The 25,825-nt window shown below is 42.9% G+C and overlaps 1 protein-coding gene across 5 annotated transcripts in view; it reads left to right on the top strand.

Moving 5' to 3' along the window:
• Positions 1 to 25,825, top strand: part of CAMK1D (calcium/calmodulin dependent protein kinase ID) — a 406,117-nt gene that overhangs the window by 202,957 nt on the left and 177,335 nt on the right. The gene's annotated exons all lie outside the window — the stretch shown is intronic.

Here is a 25,825-nt window from a genome sequence, read left to right as displayed (position 1 = left end):
GTATCAGGGAATTTTTCTACTGAGACGCAAATTGACACTTATTTTAACACTAACAGGAGCTCAAAACCAGAACTCATATATATATGTGTGTCTGTGTGTGTGTGTGTGTGTGTACATATATATGCATATATATATGTGTGTGTGTGCATACACACACACACACACACACACACACATATGTTTAAATGGGATTCAACAACAAAACAAAACCAAAGAAAATATATAAAACAATGCAAAAGTAACAGATTTTCACGGGTTAATGTGTTTTGCTCTTGGTGTGGACAGATTTAAGACTGTCAAGTTTTAAGGAGCAGTTTTTCTTTTCCCATAATACATGAGTATTTGTCACTCAGGCAGTAGCCAGAAGGAATCTCAGGTTACGTTTTACCACATAAAATGCAGCACCACAGGCCTGAGAAACAGCAACCGTAAAGAATTCCACTGCACATCAGAAAGACTGTATTATTTTATTCATTTTGGTGGTAGGAATTGAACCCAGGACAATCTCTTCATCTCTCGCTTTCTTTTTTCCTCAGACATATGCCGGATGAGATTCTTGGGATGGCACACTAGGAAAGGCCTGGTAGGATGGTGGTTCAGTGCTTTGGCCTTTCAAGGTCAGGCTTGTCTGTGTAGAGTTGGGCAAATGATTTCAGCTGTGTAAGTGTCAAGTGTCTCCTGGGTGAAATCATAGGGTTGGTGTAAGGAGAACATGGAACTGTCTATGTAAAGCACTTGGGGCTGTGCCTGGCGACGTGAGTGCCAGTAGCAGCTGGTTGTCATTATTGTTTTTCTTATTGTTGCTGCAATTCCAAGTCCAGCTTGCCAGTTCCTTATCCTCTAGCAGAGAGGCCATGCAAGGAAATGGGCATTCATATCTGGTGCAGCTACAGCCAGGTGCTTCCCAGCCACGGGCAGAACTCACTCCAGGCAGGCCCGGGATGTCGAGGGGGAAATGATGACCTGGCTACCTCTTAAAGGACAGATGACCAGGACAGAACTGTGGGGAACATGAACATTTTAGGGACTGATGGGAGAAGAGGAGTTTGTAGACCCTGAGCAAATATGAGAGAAGCAGAAGGAAAATCGGAGTCTGAGACGTCAGGTCTGAGAGGGAGGAAATGATCAACCCTCAAACACCCAGAGCATACAAGAAAAATAGACTAGAAAGTGTTCCTTGTGTGTGTGATGAGGAGGCCATTCATGCTTCTTCAGGACCATTCTGCCAAGTGTAAGATTTTAACAACTGGTTCCCGGGAGGGGTTGGGAGGAGGAAGAAGACTTGATTTGTAGCATTTATCCATTTCCATGGTGTCAGTACTCCCAGTATGACTGACTGAAAGTGGTGAAAAGGGTAATCTGAACCAGGAAGTGTGGAAGAAAACAAAAATGTGGACGTCCTCTACCCAGCTAACCTGACTTCTTCCACCTCCTGTTGGCCATAAGTCTCCATTCCAAGTGATGCCTTGACTTTCTGGCCAGTACATTTGTTTCCCGTTGAGTTTGATTAGTAGGAGTCAGGACCTGAGAATCCCTAAAGGAAATGATAACAACAGCAAACACTTTTACAAAGCCCTCTTGTAAGCACTGTACGTATCAATCCAAACAACAAGCCCTGCTGGTCTCCGTTTTATTGATGAAGAGAATGAGGCACAGAGATACTTAGTCATGTGTCTAAATTTGCATGAGTCTCAGAATCAGGATTTGAATGTAGGCTGTGGTTTCAGGGCCCATTTTCCAAGTGATACCATGTGCTGCTTCTTGACTGGTGAGTTTCCAGAGGTGAGAACAAGAACCCCGCCCCACCATCAGGGATATAGCTCAGTTGGTAGAGTGCTTGCCTCATATACACAAGGTCCTGGGTTCAATCCCCAGCACCACAAAGAAAAAAAAATCTCCCTGGAAAACTCTACCCAACTATTAAACATGGGCCTCTGCCCATCCTTGAAGGATGCAGGAGAGACCATCTGGGGTCTTTAATGTTCTGAAATATTCATTCCTGTAGTTCCTGTGCCCCCTCCTGGTTTCTGGGGACTCATCTGTGCTTATATCTGTGCTTATTCTGGCATCCTGGTGAGGAGGCTCAGTCCAGGCCTGAGGTCACACGAGCTGCTGTAGATGGTGCTTGCCTACCCCCCTACCTGCGCCCCAGTTCTGGGTGCTTCCTGTCACTTGTGGTTTCTCTTGCTCAGGGTTACATTGATAAGACCTTATCACTCCACTTCAATGGGCACTTTGTTTCTGAGATGAGGCCATTAACAGGCTAATAAAATGGGAACTTGCTGGAGCAGGAGTTAAAATTAAAAGCTCTCCCTCTCCAGACCGGCTCTGGAGTGCTTTGCTAGAAGACAGACTAGGCTTTTGCCCAGTTGGCCGTCCTCCTTGGAGACCTCCAGAGGATGCTTCTGGGTGTTGTTGGAGCTTCTACTTCAAAATCTCTGGGCTGACTGATGCAGGATTCCAACATGGCGGAGGGCGCAGAGAGATCAAGTCTCTGACCTCTTCAGCTGTGCAGGCATAGGGAGTCTTAAACAACCTAAATCTGTTTGCTCAGGATCACTAGGCAATGCTGAACTGATGTGGATCTGGGGCGATCAGTCTGGGCCTCTCAGAACACACACTGAGCCCAGATCGGCTGAATTCACGCTCCCGTTCGCCTGCTTCTCGCAGACAAACAGCTGTGACTCAGCACTAATCCATCCGGCTGAAACAACTGGTCAGCCCTTCTGATCCTACGGAGGTAAATGCCTACCGAACCTTCATAGGTAGTGGCCACAGGTTTGAAACGGGGCTTGGGAGAGACAGTAAGGACCCACCCGTTGCATTGGTCGCCCGGCAAAGGGAAACGAACTGTCACCATTTGCAAGAGATACCACCATGGCAGAGAACTGACGTCACCAGACTGCGGTGGAGGAGATAACTTCGTTGAAACCTGCGGCTACAGTGACTTCTTCCCTTCCCTTCTAATACCTTTCCTCCCAAGCATCAAATAAATTTATAGGAGTAAACAGTAACTCAGCAGTCAAACAGAACAAGAAGTAACATGAGCGGCTTCAAAAAGCAAGGAAGAAAAGGAGTACAAACAATGCAGGACAGCCTAAATATTCAGGAGGACCTAGAGTCATCAGAAAAATGGTCATATAAAGAACTCAAGGAACACCTTAGACAGATGGAATGGAACCTTAAAGAGGATACAAGACAGCAAATTCAAGCAGCGAAAGAACACATTGAGAATGAATTACATAAACAGATAAAAGAAGAAGTTAAGCATCTTTATCAGGAGATAGAGATTATAAAAAAGAATCAAACAATAATTCTAGAAATGAAGGAAACGATAAACCAAATTAAAAACTCAATTGAGAGTATCACTAACAGAGTGGAGCAAGTAGAAGCCAGAACGTCAGATAATGAAGACAAAATATATCATCTTGAAAAGAGTCTAGCCAACTCAGAAAGGCTGGTAAAAAATCACGAGAAAAACATCCAAGAGTGATTCTGCAATCTGCATTTGGGGTAAAATTGGGAGTTCATAACCCACTTGATTCTAATGTATGAAATATGATATGTCAAGAGCTTTGTAATGTTGTGAACAACCAATAAAAAAAAATTTAAAAAAAACCAAAGTAGTAGATGACTATCACATGTTCCCAAATATGAGACTGCTTTTAAATGTAAAATGATAATAAAGCAAAAAAAAAAAATCTCTGGGCTGGAAAAATGGCAACCTTTAAGGATCATGGAGAGACCTCACTGGAGGATAAAGCCAGCTTTTGAGGCAGGGAGGGCTTGACATCCCGTGGCACATTCTCCACATGCCAGTTGTCTCAGGTTAAGTTTTAACACTGTAGGTTTAATGGAGGCCCAGCTGCACCAGGTGATTGACTGGATGAGGGGAAAGAGACGCCGGAGTTCCCCCTACATTTCCTGGTGGAGGAAGAAGAAGGCATTTTCAGAGAGAAAAAGAGGCTCTGAGCTGAGGGCCTGTTGGATGCATGTTCTCCAGGTGAGGCAGGTCTATCACCTGTATCACGAAATGCTGGAACTATATGATTTCAAAAACACCTAGGAGCCTCAACGTTCCATGATTTTGTTGACAGCGTAACATCTTTATGTTAGTATTGTGGCATTAAAAACAAACAAACAAACAACAACAACAACAAAACGACTTAGCCCCTTTTACCAAGATGGTGCTGAAGGTGAAGAAGGATGCTCTTGCCCCCTCTCAAAGCTGAAGCCAAAGTCAAGGCTTCAAAAGTCAGCAAGGCAGTGCCAAGGGCATCTGCGGCTCCACAAAGGGGAGATCTTCACGTCACCAACTCCCGGCAGCTCACGACACTGATGCTCCTGAGGCAGCCCAGTACCCTCTGAAGAAACCAGCTTGGCCGCGTGTGATTGTGGCGTTCCCCTGACTACCAACACTCTGTTCACTGTGGATGTCAAGGCCAATAAGCACCAGACCAGACAGGCTCTGAAGCAGCTCTGTGGCATTGACGTGGCCAAGGTCAACACCTGGATCAGGCCTGACGGAGAGAAGAAGGTGTATGTTCCCATGACTCCTGATTGTGATGCTTTGGGGTAGCTGACAAAATTGGGATCTTCTAAAGTGAGTCCAGCTGGCTAATTCTAAATAGAACTTTTTCACCAATAAACAAAACAAACAAAAAATCAACCAAGCTAGTTTGGTCTTGGCACAGGGGTCCTGTAAGGGAAAGACATGACAGGGACCCATGTTTAGACTGTATCTTTGGGGAATATGATAGCTCAATGGAAGAGTGTGCCTGCTCTGTCTCCAGACCTGACTAGACAGCGTGTGGGGTGGTGCCTCTGTCCCTTGATTGATGACAGGATGAAAGGTAAGCAGGGCCAAATCCCGAAATCCACTTCTCCCTATAGTTTAGGGACAACCCCAACTGAACCCAACGATTCAATCTGTGCATCCTTAAACTCTTCCCCTAATGATCGCAAGGCCCCAGGAAACTTTAAGACAAAGTCTGGGACTCATATCCTGAATAGCCACCTTCTAAATCGGCGCCTGAGTGTGATGGATGGCCCTCCAACATGGGCAGCTGGTGGCCCTGGCGACAAGCCAGGAGTGCTCAGATCACAGCCATCGCATCACACGCGACTCTGAGAAGCCACTGAAAAAATAGGGCAGGGTTATTGAAAATCTGATTACATTTTCATCATGGGAAGTATGTGGAATGGCCTGGAAACTGCATGCTTTTTTCTATTTTGAAACTCAGGACCTCATCTCACTTTGAGTACGCAGCCGCTGAGGGCCTGGGCAGGTTTTTCTTGTTGATGTGGCTGCTTGGCTTTGTTAACACTTGCTCTCCCACGTTGGCTCTGTCTTGGATATTTGTAAGAAATAGAAGTCAGAAGCAAGTTAAATGAAGGACCATTAAAAGCATGCTAAGATTTAAGTGTGCTTCGCCTGAATTCAACTGAAGTCAAAGGCATAAATTTTACTTATTTTGTGTGTCTGTTATTTCTATTTTGGGTTTGGATCTGCAGGTGCTGCTGGCTGGGTCATGGAATCATTTACTCATAAAAATGTCTGATGAAAGGGGCCTCAACCATCTTGGGGACCATGGATGAAGGGATGTCATCAGTCCTGACTCCTAGACAGGACTGTCAATGAAGGAGAGGTCACTGTCTTGACAGGACAATGTCACGATTAGGAAATTTATTCTTAAGTTTCTCTTGCTTTCTCAGATGTTTCCCTTAGTGCTTGGTGATAATGATAATGTCAGTAGTTAATTTTATTGAGGGCTTACTGTGGGTTACGTACTGTGCTTGGGACATAATGTAACCCTCATTTCTTTTTGCAAGAATTTTCAAGATAAGCCATAATGTCCTTACTTTACAGAAAGGAAAACAGGCAGAGAGGAGAATGTCACTTGGCCTATAGGAGTCTCATTCCAGGTGTCTGTCACTGGGTTATGCCCCACCTTTCCCTCTGCATTCCTGCTTGGTTCTTTCTAATATTTTCAGTTCTATAATATTAACAGAGCTAATCCCCTGTGCTTCAGGTGTGAGCCGACCTTCCCAGCAAATGTACAAGGGGACTGTTTCCAGCTAGTTCTAGACAAAGTTTCAAAGTGGTCTAAGGATCACAGTGACTTTTTGGGATGTCCACATCACATATTTTGCCATAGTCAATTTTTTTCCTAACCAGTGCTTACCAAGATTTTACCTTTCCACATACACAATCACTGTTAGTTCACACCTGCCCCAACTCATACTTTCCTACTGAATTATTATGATTTTTTGATGAAGGGAGGTGGCAGAGGGTGTGATTAAGAGGACCGGACTGCCTCAGCTCTCTGAGTAACCTCTGGGGCGAGTTGCCAGGTCGCCTTGCACAGTTTACTTGACCTCTGTATGCCTCAGTGCCTCCTCCATAAAATGGTCACGATGACTGTGCTTAGTTCATTGGGTTATGAAAATGAAATTAATTAATACTTACAAGCTCTTAGAACATGGCCTGGCAGGAAGCAAGTGTTTAATAAATGTTGTGATTGTTACATGCAAATTGAATCTGGGTCACTGACAAAAATATTAAACCATGGCTTTATATTGTAATGCACATTTAAATCAAGGCAATCCAATCATGGGCTTTCTCTTTTTTTCTGTAATGAAAAAATACTATAAAGTTTTATTTTGCCTGTTTTCCGTATTTGACAAAATACACATATAGGTTTATGTGCTACAAAGTTCTGAATAGGGATTACTGTATTAGATTGAATACATAAAAATATGCACACTATACTTTGTGGACAATTGAAAGAATGTTCGTGGGAGTGGGGCATGTAGCTCAGTGGTAGAGTGCTTGCCTAGCATGCGTGAAGCCCTGAGTTCCATCCCCAATACTACACGCAAAAAAAAAAAATTATGGGAAATTTTCACTACCATCTTTTGTTGACTTTATAGCCTGGTCTCTTTTAAAGTTTTGACTGAGTTCATGTTTGTGATAAAACACTGGAGCCCTGTACCCCACCTCCCCAGGGAGAATGGTTACCCTGCATGCTCCCCTCTGCCCCACATTGCTCATTAACCATGAAGAAGCCCACACCAGCATGCTCTAGGGCTGCTCGCTGTTGTAATGCGGGAAGACAGATGTGTCTCATGTGCTTTGATTCTTTGAGCAGCAGTCACACCAGATATTGTATTAGAACCTGCTCACCCGGAAGGGTCAGCCAGAACCTTTCCTTCACAGAAAGGTGTGTGTGAATAATTACAGAACCTGGTGGTGAGTTAAGCACATTCTTAACTCAGCAATGCAGCGGGTGCCCAGACCCACAAGTGCCCAGAAAAGGCAACATTAGAGATGAGTCTGATGGCTGCACCTGGTGGCTGAGCTGGAGGACATAGGGGGCACTCTGGAGAAGGGAAGATGTATAAGTCAGAGGGCCCCAAAAGGTGTTTGTGTGACAGACAGTGAGAGGGAGGAGGCGGAACATGTGGCCCAGAGGGTAGAGGTGAGTGGGAGCCATTGATAGTTCTAAGTGGAAGGAAATGGTTTGGATTTGCCATTGAGATTCTCCGTGTTATTCATTCCATTTCAATCTAAGTGTAGAAATATATTTAAGTAGCTAATTTCATCCAGTACAGTTTCTGGAAGGGAATTATTTAAGCTCCTTTTTGGAAATGGAACTTATAGGAGTCTAGGTGTGCATGAGTGTGCGTGTGTGTGTGTGTGTGTGTGTGTGTTTCTGTGTTACAAGTTGATAAGGAAATATGAAGATATAGTTAAGATAAGATATAGTTACAAATTGGTAAGGAAATACAAAGAAATGAGATTAGTTTACCTATTAGGGAAGAATGGGAAAACTTAAACTTCTTATATAATGTTTCAAAATAGATTGAAGAAACAAAACTTGAATTATCTCGGTCAGAATTTCAGTAGCCCACACTCACCAGTGCATGAATCAGCTCATTGAATCCTCAAGACCAGTGCCTATTAGTACTCTTTTTACCTACCCTTTTATAGAAAAAGCCAGAGGGCAGAGGTCGAAGGTCATCTCAGCCGTTAGGGAGTGGAGAACCTGGGTCAGAATGGTAGAACCAGGCAGGTCCGCCTCCTGAGCCTGTAACAGGTAATCCTGCATTAGGTGGCACCCACCTCAGGAGCATTTGTTAAGCAAATAGCATGTGTTTGGGGGGCGTGCTGGGGGATGTGGTGGGAGGGAGGCTAGCCTTGAGTTGCCTTTTCAGTGTTTGTCCCTGTTGAGTCACTAGAGTTCAAGACCCTTATCAGCTTGACACTTCACCATGAGTACCTTCTAAGCAAGGTGAGCAGTAGATCTTTTTCTTCAAGGACACACACACAGCCCATCTGATCAGGGATAAACTTAGTTGAAAATGCATTTAAGCTTTGCAGTAAAATGACTAGTGTACCCAAGGATCTTTAAGTCTTCTAACTGATCATCGGATCCTCTTATTTTATTAAAAAAAAATTTATTTACAATGATCAAAGAAATGCTTTTTTCATAGAAGACAAATGAGGAAAAAATACATATGCAAGAAAGAGAAAAAAGCATACAGAATCCTATGGATCAGAACCCCCCACTGTTAACTTTGGCATCATTTATGTTAACTATTACCATTTACCCTTTTTTTCCTTCCCTGAATATATTAGTTACCATTAATTTTTCCTTGGAGCAGGAGAAGCCTCTTGTGTGATAGGCAGATGTGGATGTCATGACAGCCAGAAAATGAGGGACCCGGAGCATGACGATTTCCATTTTCTGCTTCCGGGAGAGCTGTTTATTAACTTTGAGGAAAGACATAATTTTCTATCTTGCCTGCATCTGTTTTCTGACTCTGGGCCCGAATGTCAAGTTCCAAAGTGGTAAATAGACCCTTACCTGGCCCTGTTAGTCACCAAGGTACCTGACAGGTTATTTTTCTTCCTGCAGACGGCAGATTTCTGATTCACCAGTGATACAAATATGGAAGCAACCACCAAAGGCAGAGATGAGAAAAACAATGTGGGTGCTAAGGTTCTGTTTTCCACTGGAGAGGTCCTTGAAGTCCCCCATAGAGCCTTTTCAGAATGAAACATGAAGTCATGTGTTTTCAGACCATTAATTTTATTATATAACATCAATAATTGGGTTAGAGCAGGGCATCTGTACTTGTTTTGAAATGTCAACTCAAAATTGTCTGTTTAAATTTCTACCTCTTGGACAAGGCCTAGGGTAGACTGCTGTCCCTGTCAACATCATGCTTGCCTTATTTTGTATTCATCCTCGTGGGTTTTGGTCCCAGGTTGTGGAGAGGGGACTTCATGACAGCCACCGGTGCATGGGCTGCAACCAGAAGCAGATTCAAGGTTCTGCTCTATTTGGCTTTTTATCCACAACATCCTGACCCCAGATAGTCACCAAAAAGGACTTAACATGTGGCTTTGGATACATAGGCCTCCTCCTAAGTGTTTTCATTGTGTCATTTTGTGTGTGTGTGTGTGCGCGCGCGCACGCCAGAGTCTTTGTGAGCATTTGTATATTAATAAAAAAGTTGATGTCATTTCTCTACATTTTATTGAAATTATAGGAAACTATACAAAAAGAAACTCATCAAACTAATGCTTCGTGTTTATAAAAGAGTAATTAAGAATATTGAGTGCGTACACTAGCATTCAGTTTCTGTTCCAAGAATGAAAAAACATGTATTTCTCCCTGAGTCATTAAGTATATTGCTTTTAAAAATCAGATCTCTGGGTGCTGGCACATGGCAAGGTGACCTGGACATGTTTCCAGTGCCAGACTTTTAACCTTGTGTGCCGCCTGCTCTAAGCCTCTGTTTGTGGTGTGCCCAGCGCTGGGCTCAGAGTCTTGCTCTGACACTGTCAAGACTAAGCCCTCTGTGGGAGCAGATCCAGGGTTGAGACTCATGCCTGAGGATTTTTTCTTTTTTAAAATTTTAAATTAAGCATGCCTGTAATCCCAGTGGCCCGGGAGGCTGAAGCAGGAGGATCATAAGTTCAAAGCCAGCCTCGTCAATTTAGCGAGGCCCTAAGCAACTCAGTGGCTCTAAATCAAATATTAAAAAAAAAAGTCTGGGGATATAGATCAGTGGTTAAGCACCCCTGGGTTCAATCCCTAGTATCAAAAAAAAAAAAAAGAATTTAAATTAAATTTATTTTCTGCTACATAAAAACATACAAATATTGTAAGTATGTATCTGTGAGATATCATCTGATGTTTTAATATATGTGTGATATTTAAATCAGGTTAAACATACCTGTCTCCTCCAACATTTATCCTTTCTTTATGATGAAAACATTCAAAATCTTCCGTTCTGGCTTTTTCTCTTTTGGGGGATGCTGGGGTGGAATCCAGGGCTTTGTGCGTGCTGGGCAGGTGCTCTACCACTGAGCTGCACCTGCAGCCCCTCTTGTTGTTTCATGAGCTGCAGAATAATCCGTGTGACCTGGGCACTGTGTTGCTAATTTGCATGAGTGGCTTTCTGTAGATTCTCTTCTGTTTCTTACCATTTTGTATCCACCTTGTTGCTAACATCTGGCCATGTTACTGTGTTTCATTCTAGCGCATTTATTTTTAGTTGCTTCTGCCCTGTCTTTCTCTCCATTGCTCCAATGATCACTCTCTGGGTTATCCTGCACTTCAAAAGAGTGTTCTGATGGCCTCCTTGTACAGATCCCTTTGTGGGCCAATGGGGGGATTTTCTGGGAGGCTGTATATTATGCAGAGGGCATATATATATATATATATATATATATATATATATATATATATATATATAATATATATATTTAATTTCATCCAGTCTTGCCAGAGTGTTTTTTTTGAGCAAATACTTATTGAATACTGTATGTTTCATTATGTTTTGTATTTAGAAGGATACATAAGGAAAAGACAAGAAACTCTTCTTAAGTTGTTTAAAATTTATGTGGGAAGAAAGTGATAATAAATAGAATATAAAGATAGTAGTAATAATAGTTATCACTTATTGATTACTTGCTGTGTGCCTATTATATATGTTGACCATTTTTAATCCTCCGAATCTGTAGTAGGCTGCTTCATGTTACTATAATGAAAAACCTGCGCTAATTAACTTCTAAAGATAAAAGGTTTATTTGGGCTCAGAATTTTGGAGTTTTGGCCCCTTTGCTTTGGGCTTGTGATGAAGTGGACATCCTGGCAGAAGTGCGTGGCAGACAGAGCAAATCAATCCCCTCAGGAGCTGGGAAGCGAAAAAAAAAAAAAAAAAAAAAAAAAGGAGACAAGGGTCCCACAGTCCTCTTTGAGGGCATGCCCCCAATGACCTAAGGAACTCCCACTAGGTGCCATCTCCTAAAACTCTACCCTCTTCCAATAGTGTCACCCTGGGAACCAAGATTTTGACACATGGACCTTTGCAGAACATCATCCAAACCATAGCATAACCCCATGAGGGGGTATTATTAATTCCATTTGCTGTCAAAAGGCAGTTCAGAGTGGCTTAGTAAATTGCTTAAGGATGCACAGTAAGATTGGCAGCAGTGCCAATCTTAAACCTGGGTCACCCTTACTCCAAAGACTGTGCTCTCACTGCTGCACCCAGCTACCTCCCAAGGTGAGACGTTTGCTTTTAAAGAAGACTCGTGAATTATTGAGTGGAACAATATTGACTAAGATTTTTTTGAGTAATATCTGCTAAGCTCTGTTCAGGGACTTTATGCCTAGTACACTGATCAGTCTCACCTGATCTTGTGAGGTTGGTGACATTATTCTTCTATGTTATGCTCCTGAGAACACTGAGACGTGGAGAGGGCAAATAACTTGGCCAAATCCACACAGAGCTGGAGTTTTTAAATGGAACATTTAATTTGGGGATTATTATAGATCCACATGACATTGTAAGAAATAATGCAGAAAGATCCATGAACTGGTTTACGGAGGTTCCCTCATGGCCACAACAAAACAGCGTTGTGCTGGGAATCCTGATGCACAATAAAGATGCAGAAGCTTCCAGGATTCCCCAGCTGGCCCTTTGCAGCAAATTCCTTTTTCTTCTGTTCCCACTCCCCTTTAACCTCCGTTCTTCATTTCTATTGTTATCATTTCAGGATTGTTACATAAATGAGCTCATACAGCATATCACCTTTGGGGATTTTCTTTTTCATCCAACATTCCCTGGAGATACACCCAGGTGTGTGTATCAGTAATTCACTCCGTGTTATTGTGGGAGATGTATCCCCTGGTCTGGGTGTCACCGTCTGGATATCTGGTTTGTTTCCAGTTTGGGGCTATTAAACATAAACCTGTGCATAGGTTTTTGAATGAACAGAAGAGCAGATTTTTTTTTTTTTGGCTACCAAGGATTGAACTCAGGGTCACTCGACCATTGAGCCACATCCCCAGTCCTATTTTGTATTTTATTTAAAGACAGGGTCCCGACTCGCCGACAGATTGCAACAACAAACAGGTGTGTGTCACCCAGCTCAGCCCCCATACATAGGGGGATTTCGCTTAAAATCTCTCCTAGACTTTCAGGGGGAGGGACTATCAGAGTGAGCCTGCATAAAGACTAAAGGAGAGCTAGAGGCACCTGACCCTCAACCCGCCCCCCTCCCATCAGCGGCCAAAACAAAACCTGTCTAGCCAGCGCTGGGGAGGGGCAAGCAGAAAAAATCAAAACCATAGAGTGCTGGGGATCCCAAAAGCCAACGGTGTGACCCCGGAGATCCAGGCTGTCTGATTCGCGCGGCCTGCCCCGAGGCTACAGAAGGCGTGGCGCCCCAGAGAAGGGGTTAACGAGTCAGCAGGGAATTAAGTGGCTGCGACACGGTGGTATCCCACCAGCTAAACCCAAGCCCGCACTGACCCCCGGGCTGAGTTCGGGATTGTTGGCGGGGACGGAAGCGGTACAGCCCCACCCCCCACAAGGGACACTCCACTAAGGTAACCAGCGGCCACCATCTTGGACAGCGGAAGTAAACACCGCCACTCGCCGACAGATTGCAACAACAAACAGGTGTGTATCACCCAGCTCAGCCCCCATACATAGGGGGATTTCGCTTAAAATCTCTCCTAGACTTTCAGGGGGAGGGACTATCAGAGTGAGCCTGCATAAAGACTAAAGGAGAGCTAGAGGCACCTGACCCTCAACCCCCCCCCCCTCCCATCAGCGGCCAAAAGAAAACCTGTCTAGCCAGCGCTGGGGAGGGGCAAGCAGAAAAAATCAAAACCATAGAGTGCTGGGGATCCCAAAAGCCAACGGTGTGACCCCGGAGATCCAGGCTGTCTGATTCGCGCGGCCTGCCCCGAGGCTACAGAAGGCGTGGCGCCCCAGAGAAGGGGTTAACGAGTCAGCAGGGAATTAAGTGGCTGCGACACGGTGGTATCCCACCAGCTAAACCCAAGCCCGCACTGACCCCCGGGCTGAGTTCGGGATTGTTGGCGGGGACGGAAGCGGTACAGCCCCACCCCCCACAAGGGACACTCCACTAAGGTAACCAGCGGCCACCATCTTGGACAGCGGAAGTAAACACCGCCACTCGCCGACAGATTGCAACAACAAACAGGTGTGTATCACCCAGCTCAGCCCCCATACATAGGGGGATTTCGCTTAAAATCTCTCCTAGACTTTCAGGGGGAGGGACTATCAGAGTGAGCCTGCATAAAGACTAAAGGAGAGCTAGAGGCACCTGACCCTCAACCCCCCCCCCCTCCCATCAGCGGCCAAAAGAAAACCTGTCTAGCCAGCGCTGGGGAGGGGCAAGCAGAAAAAATCAAAACCATAGAGTGCTGGGGATCCCAAAAGCCAACGGTGTGACCCCGGAGATCCAGGCTGTCTGATTCGCGCGGCCTGCCCCGAGGCTACAGAAGGCGTGGCGCCCCAGAGAAGGGGTTAACGAGTCAGCAGGGAATTAAGTGGCTGCGACACGGTGGTATCCCACCAGCTAAGCCCAAGCCCGCACTGACCCCCGGGCTGAGTTCGGGATTGTTGGCGGGGACGGAAGCGGTACAGCCCCACCCCCCACAAGGGACACTCCACTAAGGTAACCAGCGGCCACCATCTTGGACAGCTGAAGTATCCACCGCCACTGTCCGACAGATTGCAACAACAAAACAGGCACAGAGTACAGTTTGAACTGCCGAGAATCATCACTGAGGGGAAATCTGGTCTAGCAGGAGAAACCAAGGCTAGCAGGAGAAACCAGGAGCCTAGAGGCAAGGCCCTCGCGACTGGGCAGCTGTAAACTGCAGGCCCACCGGCGACAGTTCACCCACTGCCCGCGTAACTTGGCGGTAGGAGAACGCCCTCCCGTTGGTGATGGATCACCTGCCCGCGGCCTGTGATACTGGGCGGCTGGAGTCTACCCGCCTGCCACGACCGGGAGCTGAAACCACACAGAGACAGTCCAGTCACACCCCCCCATTAGGGCACCCCAGCAAGGAGACTGGGGCCCGTCATAGCAGAGTAGTGTCGTCACTGGAGCTCGAACGTCGGAATTCCTTCCCAGCGGAATCCACGTTAGCAGTCATACTTCAACAACACAAAGGAGAGACATCAGAGTAATACAGAAACAAAACAAATCTATAGAGGAGAGCAGAAACACGACAATCAAAAAGAGCTGGAAAGTAACGTGGACAACATGAGAAAACAAGGGAAAAAAGGATTACAAACAATGCAAGACTACTCAATTCTACAGGAGGACATAGAAACTTCAGAAACAGGTATAGGGAAAGAACTCAAGGCATACCTAACTCGAATGGAAAGGAATATTAGAGAAGACATGAGACAGCAAGTCCAAGAAATAAAAATATATTTTGAAAATGAATTAAACAAACAAATTCAAATGGCAAAGAACGAGCTCTACCAGGAGATAGAGATATTAAAAAAAATCAAACAATAATCCTAGAATTCCAGGAAACTATAAACCAAATTAAAAACTCAAACGAGAATATTACAAATAGACTTGATCAAGTAGAAGTCAGAACATCAGATAATGAAGACAAAGTTTATCAACTTGAAAAGAATATAGTCAACACAGAAAAGATGCTTAATTCCCACGAGCAATCTATTCAAGAGATATGGGATGTCATAAAAAAACCAAATCTGAGAGTCATAGGGATAGAAGAAGGCACAGAGATTCAAACCAAAGGAATGGACAGCATATTAAATGAAATAATTCTAGAAAACTTCCCAGAGATGAAAGATGGAATGGATTGCCAAATCCTGGAAGCCTACAGGACCCCAAACATTCAAAACCATAATAGACCAACCCCAAGACATATAATTATGAAGATAGCCAACGTACAGAACAAGGAGAGAATATTAAAAGCTACGAGAGAAAAGAGGCAGATTACTTTCAGGGGTAAACCAATTAGGCTAACGACAGATTTCTCATCACAAACTTTGAAAGCGAGAAGATCCTGGAATAACGTATTTCAAACGCTGAAAAATAATGGATTCCAACCAAGAATACTATATCCAGCAAAATTGAGCTTCAAATTTGACAATGAAATTAAAATCTTTCACGATAAACAAAAGCTAAAAGAATTTGCAGCAAGAAAACCAGCTCTGCAAAGCATTTTGAACAAAACACTACAAGAAGAGGATGTGAAAAATAGTGCCCAAAACTAACAGCAGGAAGTATCTCAGTAAAGGGGGAGGAAAATAACCAAAAAGCAAAACTAACCAAACTAAAATAAATAAATAAAGAAGCATGACTGGAAATACAAATCATATCTCAATTGTAACCTTAAATGTTAATGGCCTAAACTCACCAATCAAGAGACATAGGCTAGTAAACTGGATCAAAAAAACAAATCCAACAATATGCTGCCTTCAAGAGACTCATATGATAGGAAAAGACATACACAGGCTGAAGGTAAAAGGTTGGGAAAAATCATACCACTCACATGGCCCTCGGAAGCAAGCAGGAGTGGCCATACTCATATCGAATAAAATCAACTTCAAACCTAAGTTAATCAAGAAGGACAAAGAAGGTCACTATATACTGTTAAAAGGAACCATCCACCAACAAGACATAACAATCATCAATTTGTATGCACCCAACAATGGAGCTGCAACGTTCATAAAACAAACTCTCCTCAAGTTCAAGAGTCAAATAGACCACAACACAATAATTATGGGTGACTTCAACACACCGCTCTCGCCATTAGACAGATCCTCTAGACAAAAACTGAATAAAGAAACTATAAAACTCAACAGCACAATCAATAATCTAGACTTAACCGACATATATAGAATATATCAACCATCATCAAGTGGATACACGTTCATCTCAGCAGCACATGGATCCTACTCAAAGATAGACCATATATTATGCCATAAGACAACTCTTAGTAAATATAAAGGTGTGGAGATAATACCATGCACCATATCTGACCATAATGGAATGAAATTGGAAATCAATGATAAGAGAAGGAAAGAAAAATCCTACATCACATGGAAAATGAACAATATGTTATTGAATGATCAATGGGTTATAGAAGACATAAAGGAGGAGATGAAAAAATTCTTAGAGTCAAATGATAACACAGACACAACATACCGGAATTTATGGGACACAATGAAAGCAGTTTTAAGAGGGAAATTCATTTCTTGGAGTTCTTACCTCAAAAAAAGAAAAAACCAACAAATAAATGAACTCACACAACACCTCAAAAATCTAGAAAAGGAAGAGCAAAACAACAGCAAATGTAGTAGAAGACAAGAAATAATTAAAATTAGAGCAGAAATCAATGAAATTGAAACAAAAGAAACCATTGAAAAAATAGATAAAACTAAAAGTTGGTTCTTTGAAAAAATAAATAAGATAGACAAGCCCTTAGCCACGCTAACGAAAAGAAGAAGAGAGAGAACTCAAATTACTAACATACGGGATGAAAAAGGCAATATCACAACAGACACTACAGAAATACAGAAGATAATTAGAAAGTATTTTGAAGCCCTATATTCTAATAAAATAGAAGATAACGAAGATATCGATAAATTTCTTAAGGCATATGAATTGCCCAGATTGAGACAGGAAGACACACACAATTTAAACAGACCAATAACAAAAGAAGAAATAGAAGAAGCCATCAAAAGACTACCAACTAAGAAAAGCCCTGGACCAGATGGGTATACAGCGGAGTTCTACAAAACCTTCAAAGAAGAATTAATACCAATACTTTTCAAGCTATTTCAAGAAATAGAAAAAGAAGGAGCTCTTCCAAATTCATTCTATGAGGCCAACATCACTTTGATCCCAAAACCAGACAAAGATACTTCAAAGAAAGAAAACTACAGACCAATATCTCTAATGAACTTGGATGCAAAAATTCTCAATAAAATTCTGGCGAATTGAATACAAAAACATATCAGAAAACTTGTGCACCATGATCAAGTAGGATTCATTCCTGGGATGCAAGGATGGTTCAATATACGGAAATCAATAAATGCTATCCACCACATCAATAGACTTAAAGACAAGAACCACATGATCATCTCGATGGATGCAGAAAAAGCATTTGACAAAGTACAGCATCCCTTTATGTTCAAAACACTAGAAAAACTAGGGATAACAGGAACTTACCTCAACATTGTAAAAGCTATCTATGCTAAGCCTCAGGCTAGCATCATTCTGAATGGAGAAAAATTGAAGGCATTCCCTCTAAAATCTGGAACAAGACAGGGATGCCCTCTATCACCACTTCTATTCAATTTAGTTCTCGAAGTACTAGCCAGAGCAATTAGACAGACAAAAGAAATTAAAGGCATAAAAATAGGAAAAGAAGAAATTAAACTATCGCTATTTGCGGATGACATGATAATATACTTAACAGACCCAAAAGAGTCTACAAAGAAGCTGCTAGAGTTAATAAATGAATTCAGCAAAGTGGCAGGTTATAAAATCAACACGCATAAATCAAAGGCATTCCTATATATCAGCAACAAAACTTCTGAAATGGAAATAAGGAAAACCACTCCATTCACAATATCCTCAAAGAAAATAAGATACTTGGGTATCAACCTAACAAAAGAGGTGAAAGATTTATACAATGAAAACTACAGAACCCTAAAGAGAGAGATAGAAGAAGATCTCAGAAGATGGAAAAATGTACCCTGTTCATGGATAGGCAGAACTAACATCATCAAAATGGCGATATTACCCAAAGTTCTCTATAGGTTTAATGCGATGCCAATCAAAATACCAACGGCATTTCTTGTAGAAATAGACAAAGCAATCATGAAATTCATATGGAAAAACAAAAGACCCAGAATAGCAAAAGCAATTCTAAGCAGGAAGTGTGAATCTGGAGGTATAGCGATACCAGAGGTCAAACTGTACTACAAAGCAATAGTAACAAAAACAGCATGGTACTGGTACCAAAACAGGCGGGTGGACCAATGGTACAGAATAGAAGACACAGAGACTAATCCACAAAGTTACAACTATCTTATATTTGATAAAGGGGCTAAAAGCATGCAATGGAGGAAGGATAGCATCTTCAACAAATGGTGCTGGGAAAATTGGAAATCCATATGCAACAAAATGAAATTGAATCCCTTTCTCTCGCCATCCACAAAAATTAACTCAAAATGGATCAGGGAGCTAGATATCAAATCAGAGACACTGCGTCTGATAGAAGAAAAAGTTGGCTACGATCTACAAATTGTGGGGTCGGGCTCCAAATTCCTTAATAGGACACCCATAGCCCAAGAGTTAACAACCAGAATAAACAAATGGGACTTACTTAAACTAAAAAGTTTTTTCTCAGCAAGAGAAACAATAAAAGAGGTAAATAGAGAGCCTACATCCTGGGAACAAATCTTTACCCCCCACACCTCTGATAGAGCCCTAATATCCAGAATGTACAAAGAACTCAAAAAATTAAATAATAAGATAACAAATAACCCAATTAACAAATGGGCCAAGGACCTCAACAGACACTTCTCAGAGGAGGACATACAATCAATCAACAAGTTCATGAAAAAATGCTCACCATCTCTAGCAATCAGAGAAATGCAAATCAAAACCACCCTAAGATACCATCTCACTCCAGTAAGATTGGCAGCCATTATGAAGTCAAACAACAACAAGTGTTGGCGGGGATGTGGGGAAAAAGGTACACTTGTACACTGCTGGTGGGGCTGCAAAATGGTGAGGCCAATTTGGAAAGCAGTATGGAGATTCCTGGGAAAGCTGGGAATGGAACCACCATTTGACCCAGCTATTGCACTTCTCGGACTATTCCCTGAGGACCTTAAAAGAGCGCACTATAGGGATACGGCTGCATCAATGATTATAGCGGCACAATTCACAATAGCTAGACTGTGGAACCAACCTAGATGCCCTTCAATAGATGAATGGATAAAGAAAATGTGGCATCTATACACAATGGAATATTATGCAGCACTAAGAAATGACAAAATCATAGAATTTGCAGGGAAATGGATGGCATTAGAGCAGATTATGCTAAGTGAAGCTAGCCAAGCCCTAAAAAACAAATGCCAAATGTCTGCTTTGATATAAAGAGAACAACTAAGAACAGAATAGGAAGGAAGAGCATGTGGAAAAGACTACAGATAACAAAGACGAATGGGGGGAGAGAAACGGAGAGAGAAGGGAAAGCATATGGAAATGGTAGGAGACCTTCAAGGATACATAAAATTACAAGAGGCTATGAGGGGCAAGGGGGAGGGAAAAAAAGGGAGAGAATTGAACAACAGCAGGGGAGATAGAGAGGGAAGATGGGAGGGGAGGGGAGGGGAGGGGTGATAGTAGGGGTTAGGAAAGGTAGCAGAATACAACAGACACTAATATGGCATTATGTAAAAATGTGAATATGTAACAGATGTGATTCTGCAATCTATATTTGGGGTGAAAATGGGAGTTCAAAACACAATTTGAGTCTAATGTATGAAAGATGATATATCATGAGCTATGTAATGCTTTAAATAATCAATAAAAAATTTAAAAAAAAAGTGAGAGACTGGCACCATCAACATATTATAGTTCAATAAAATACTTAACTTCAAAAAAAAAATAAAATAAAAAAAAATAAAGACAGGGTCCCACTGAGTTGCTTAGCAAGTTCTCGCTTTTGCTGAGGCTGGCTTTGAACTCTCCATCCTCCTGCCTCAGCCTCTCAAGACACTGGGATTACAGGTGTGTGCCATGAACAGAAATTTTGATGTCTCTGGGGCAAGTTCAGTTGCTGGGTTGTGTGGTTGTCATGTGTTTAGTTTTTAAAGGAATTGCCAGAGTTTGGGCCCTGACAGGTGTGTGCCCCTTTACATTCCCACCAGCAATGAGTGGGTGATGGTCTCCTCATCCTGTCCAGTACTTGATGTTGCCACCATTTTGTTACTTAAGCCATGCTGAGAGATGGGTTGTGGGATTGTGTGGTAGCTGTAATTGTGTGGTGGTTTCCCTGATTACCAAGAATCATGTTGAACATATCCTCCTGGGCTTACTTGCCCTCTCTTCATCTTCTTTGGTGAAATATTTTATCTTTTTCTCATATTGTATTTGGGGCTGTTTGCTTTTTTTACTGAGACTTCTGAGAGTTCTTTGTGTAGGCTGAGTACTAGTCCGTGGTTGAATGTGTGGTTTGCAAATATTCTCTCCCACTCTGTAGCTTGTCCATCACCCTCCTAGCAGGTCTTCCCAGACCAGATGTTTTTATTGTCCTAGGGGTTGAACCCAGGGGTGCTCAACGACTGAGCCACATCCCCAACCCTTTTTTTATACTTGATTTAGAGACAGGGTCTCTCTGAGTTGCTTAGGGACTCGCTAAGGATCATTTGAACAACTCATGATCCTCCTGCCTCAGCCTCCCGAGCTGCTGGGATTACAGGCGTGTGCCACCTCACCCTGCTAGAGGGGTGAAGATGCTGCGAGAGCAGACATTTTTAATTTTGAGGACGTTCAGTTTGTCATTTTTTGACGCTCTGTGCGTTGACTTTTGTCAAGTCCGAGAGTGCTTTTGCCTGACCTTAGATCCTAATGATGTTCTCTTTTTGTTTTCCAAAAGTTTCTCAATTTTAGCCTGTACATGTAGCTTCATGCTCCCTTTGCTCTACTTTCCGTAGAAGGTGCGTGATTTGGGTTGAGATTCTGTTCTTGCCTCTTATGCCTGGCTTTTCTGCCTCATGCTCCAGTAGCTCCAGGACCACGTGTGCAAAAGCCTTTTTCCATGGACTGGCTTTTGTATCTTTGTTAAAATCACTTAGGCATCGTGTCTATTTCTGCATGCTCCCTTCTGTTCCATTGATCTATGTGTCTGTCCCCCTTGCAGTACCGCTGTCTATATAGTATACTATGGGTCTTAAAATCAAGCAGAGTTATTCCTTTCCCTGTATTCTTTTTCAAAATTGTTTTGGGCTATATTTGAATTCCTTTGCCTCTCATGTAGATTTTTAGAATAATCTTGTTTATATCTACAAAAACAAAATGCAGCTTGGATTTTTGATCGCCATCTGTGCTCAATCTGCATCTTGATTTGGGTAGAGGTACTTCCCTCTATTTCTCCTGCTGAGTCCAACTGAAAACACTAGATCTTAGCTATAAAACAAACCTAGGAAGATGCTGAAAATTGGAAAGATGGGGTCCCGGGGCCTTGGGATCCAAGGAACAACGCGGTGGCGAGTCCCCTGGGTTTTCTTTCTGCCTCATGCAGCCCAGAGTTGGAGCTCCAAAAGGTGGCACTCTAAAAATGCTGATGGTACAAATGGAAACAACAGCACAAAAGCAAAAATCCCCAAAAGTCCTGCTTTCTCTTTAGCCAGAGGACCAGGGAAGGACAGCCTAGCAAGAGAAGCACCAAAAAATATTGAAGAAAATTATGGCCCTCTGCCACCCATGTTGGCAAAGACCAGGTGGGGAACCTAGACTTCCATCCCATGAGGCTGCACCAGGTCCCTCAACAGCCACACCATGATGGGGCTATGGGGGAGCTGAGACTTTCATCTCTGTCATTGTCTGTATGCCCCCCCACCACCACCCGGACCACTTAGGTCTCTGCTGAGCAGGAAAGAGCAGCTGTTCACGGGTGTCAATGGAAGCCTGGTGGGAACCTGGCCTTATCTCCAGGTGGCAATGACGGGTGGTACCCGCACCCTTTTTGGAAGCAGAGATAGAGAACTGGACTGTGAACCCCAGTGGTTTAGCACCTGGGCCCCTGTACTTAACCCATCTGCTCTGGGCCCCCTGAAAGCAAGAAAAAGCTTTGTCAGGGAAGCCCTTGAGAAATCACTTAAACTTCGTTTGTTGAGAAAATGTAAAGGTTCCGCGATGCTAAGAAAGAGGGGATGTTTTCTGGCTGAGTCGAGGCAGGGGGACTGGGAATCAGTGGCATCTATATGAAAGAGCAGAGAAGAACCTGCCCACAACTTCTGTGGGGAACAAGCACCCAGCCTCCACTGGGTGGAGAAGCTGCCTGCTTTAGATGGGAGAAGCCCAGGGTGGGGTGGCCAAGGAGTCCTTGTCCCCCACCCCAGTCTCCCTCCTTCTTTCCTTCCTTTTTAAAATATTTTCCAGATTTATTGGAACACAAAGCCTCTTTTCATGCAATAGTACATAATTTTTCTTTCATGGAATAATACAAAATTTTTTGAGGAAGAGTCTTTGGGAAATTGCACAATAAAACAAATAGTTGGAGATGGACTACATTGTTGAAAAGCTGGGCTCATTCTGATAGCTTAGGACAAGGGATGCACATTTTATAGGCTCTTTCTTTCCCTCCCAAAATAGCATTTTATGCTGCCAGAGTAGTAAATGCTATTTTAAAAATCATTTTTAGGTGTTTATGTGCTGTTTTGTTTTGGGGCTACTGGGGATTGAACCAAAAGGTGCTCTACTACTGAGCTGCATCCTTAGCCCCTCCCTTTAAAAAAAAACATTCATTTTGATTTAGGGTCTCACTAAGTTGCTGAGGATGGTCTCAAACTTGCCATCTTCTTGGCTCAGCTTCTCGAATAGTTGAAATTACAGGTGTGCACCACACCTGCCCATTCTTAGTGTTTTGATCTTTATCATGTGAGTGTATCTATGTATGTGTCTGTGTGTCTATGTGTGAATTTACTTCTCTTATTTTATCTTATTCTATTTTTTTGAAAAGCACCGGAAATCTACCATCTTGATGAATTTTTAGATGAACAATGTTTCCATTGACTCTTGATACCATGTTGTACAGCAGGTCTATCTAGTTCATTCTTCTTGCTTAACAGAAACCTGGGCCCTCTGCTTAGTAACTCTCCATTTCTCTTCCCCTGAGCCCCTGGCAGCCACCGTTCCATTCTTTGACTCTGTGAATTTGGTTATTTTAGTTGATTTATAAGTGGATCATGTAATATTTGCCTTTCTTTGAGTGGCTTATTTCACTTGGCATGTCTTCAAGATTCATCCCTCTTGTCACACATTCCAGAATTTTCTTATCCATTCATCTTTTAGTGGATGTTTAGGTGGTCAGCACCTCTGGGCTATGGTGACTGCCTGTCTTTTCTTTTATCCCAGGGAGCCTACCTGATTTCAGGGACTGAATCTCTTCTTGATCCAGGTGAACCCAACTGAATTCTGCTTAGAAGAGCGAGGGACAAAGATGATGGCTTCCGTTGATCCTGAATGCATTTAAGCCTTAATTTCCTATTCATACTCCCTTCACAGTTGCTGGGAAAATTAAATATCCTGCACAGGATAGGTTCCCAGGCTTCCTGGCTGGTAGACCTTCCCTTGTCCACTAGTCACTGGTACGTGGGCAGTTCGCTGGTGTGTGGCTTGCCTCAACCCAGCCACACTCATGGAAACCTGTGAAACACTTGTTCTTTTTTAATGCTGTATGCTCAGTCAAATTATGGTAGAATACAGAGATGTCTTTGCTTGAGGTTTTAAAAGATTTGCAAAGATTAAATTTGGGCTTGTCTGGGATAAATGTCAAATTTTAGTAAATCACGAAAGTATGGACTTTTAGTAGAGAGATTAAATAGGCAAAAAGTCATGCATTTGTACAATATCGGACCTGTAGAGATCATTTAGTTTAATACTTTGTATTCAATTTGTGTTATTTTGTTTCCCCCCATGGGAAAATTAATATATATTAATCATATTAAGTCAGGTGAAGCAGAAATGAATATGGCAATAGGTTATGTCCTCGCTCCCTTTCCTAGCCACCACTGATCTTTTTACTGTGCATGGTTTTGCATTTTCCACAAGGCCAGACGGTTGGAATCATTCTGTTACATGCCTTTTCAAATTGGCTTCTTTCACCTAGTAACATGCAAGTAAATCTCCTCCATGTCTTTTGGAGGCTGAGCAGCTCATTTGTTTTTGGTGCTGAATAATATTCTTTGTCCTCATGTGCCACAGTTTGTCTACTCACATATTGAAAGACACCTTAGTTGCTTCCAAGTTCTGGCAGCTGTGAATTAAGCTGCTCTGGACATTTGTACAGTGTGCGTTTGGTGGGGACAGAGGCTGAGCTGGGGACGGGCTTTTGTTCATCCACCTGTTCCTCTGAAGTGCTTTCATCTCCCCCCAGCTCTATGGCAGCCTGTCAGTGGATCTCTCTAGAAAGCAGCCCGTGGGCTTGCTTCAGGAGGTGGGCAGTGTCTGGGCATCAAAATGGTCCTTGCAGAGACGGATCCAGTCGTCCTGGTTTTAGCCCAATCCTCCCAACCCTCGGTGATATCTGGTACCTTCAGTTCCCAGAGCCTTTTGGAGTTTGGGGATGCAAACCAGCTGTTTTTGTTTGTTTTTCACCGTGGCTCCCTGGGGCTTGGATTTTCTATTTTCTGGTCTCCCCAAATCAGTTGCATCATGTCCATCCACTCTTCTGCTTCCACAGTTATTTCCACCTGTCTTGGTAACAGTCATTTCTTCTCCTGGTCTCTTTGTCTTTTCGGCTATATTTAATGAAAGGCCTCCAACTCATCTGTTTTAATCATATCTTTCTGGTATACTATGATATGAAAATTGTAATTTATTCACAAGCCATTTCCCTGTTGATAGATTTTCCAGTTGATCTCATATATTTGTTTGCTTGTGCCTCTACGTATAGTTCTTGGATTATACACACCCCCCCACCCCGCGCGCGTATCCTTTTATCCTGGGTTCTTTTATTTCAATCGGAATATTCTCATAAGTGGAAATGTAGGATCAAAGGCGTGCATGTTTTACATTCTAATGCCAGATTGATTTTTCCAAAAACTTTGTTGCAATTTATACCCCGACCAAACACTGAAATCTTTTTTGTTTTCCAATTGAGAAAATTGGGATCCCAGGAGGCTGAGCACGTTGCTTTGTTTTAAGCGATCGATTGGCTATCAGATGATTACTTTTTTCAATAGTACATTTTGATCAATGATGCAGGATTATTTTTAAAATGAGGTGGACGGTAGGACGGCGACTGCAGACTCTTCAGGTCAGCAAAGGAACGTTTCCCATCTGCTTTTCCATGTGGCAACAATGGCTTTGATTGGAGTTTGTTTGGATAAATCTCATAGACCTTCTCCTTGAAATAGAAGTGATTATTTCCTCAACAAAAGGCTGCGGACATCCACTCATGCCCTGCAGGATCTCTATCAGGGGTTCTGCTTATCCCCATGGGAGAAAAGGGGGCTGATCTGAGATGTGGTTTTCATTATGGAATGAAATGTTCTGTTCCGGGGCCTTTTGAGGCTGAGTGTTTCTTCTCTGGACCACAGAGAACAGGGCCAGAGTGGCTTTTGTGAAGCACTGTGACCCACCTCCTCAGCTTGTTGGTTCAGTGCTCTGATTTTCACTTACCACTAGGAAGAAGTCCACAGCTTGATAGGCAGTAGAAGCCTCTGCCTCTGTGGAAAGCTGTTGCCCTGTGGT

Source organism: Spermophilus citellus, assembly GCF_964194105.1.
Source record: "Spermophilus citellus genome assembly, chromosome: 6".
Classification (NCBI taxonomy): Eukaryota; Metazoa; Chordata; class Mammalia; order Rodentia; family Sciuridae; genus Spermophilus; species Spermophilus citellus.
The sequence above is the reverse complement of the archived record's forward strand: the minus strand, read 5'-3'. Positions and strand labels throughout refer to the sequence as shown.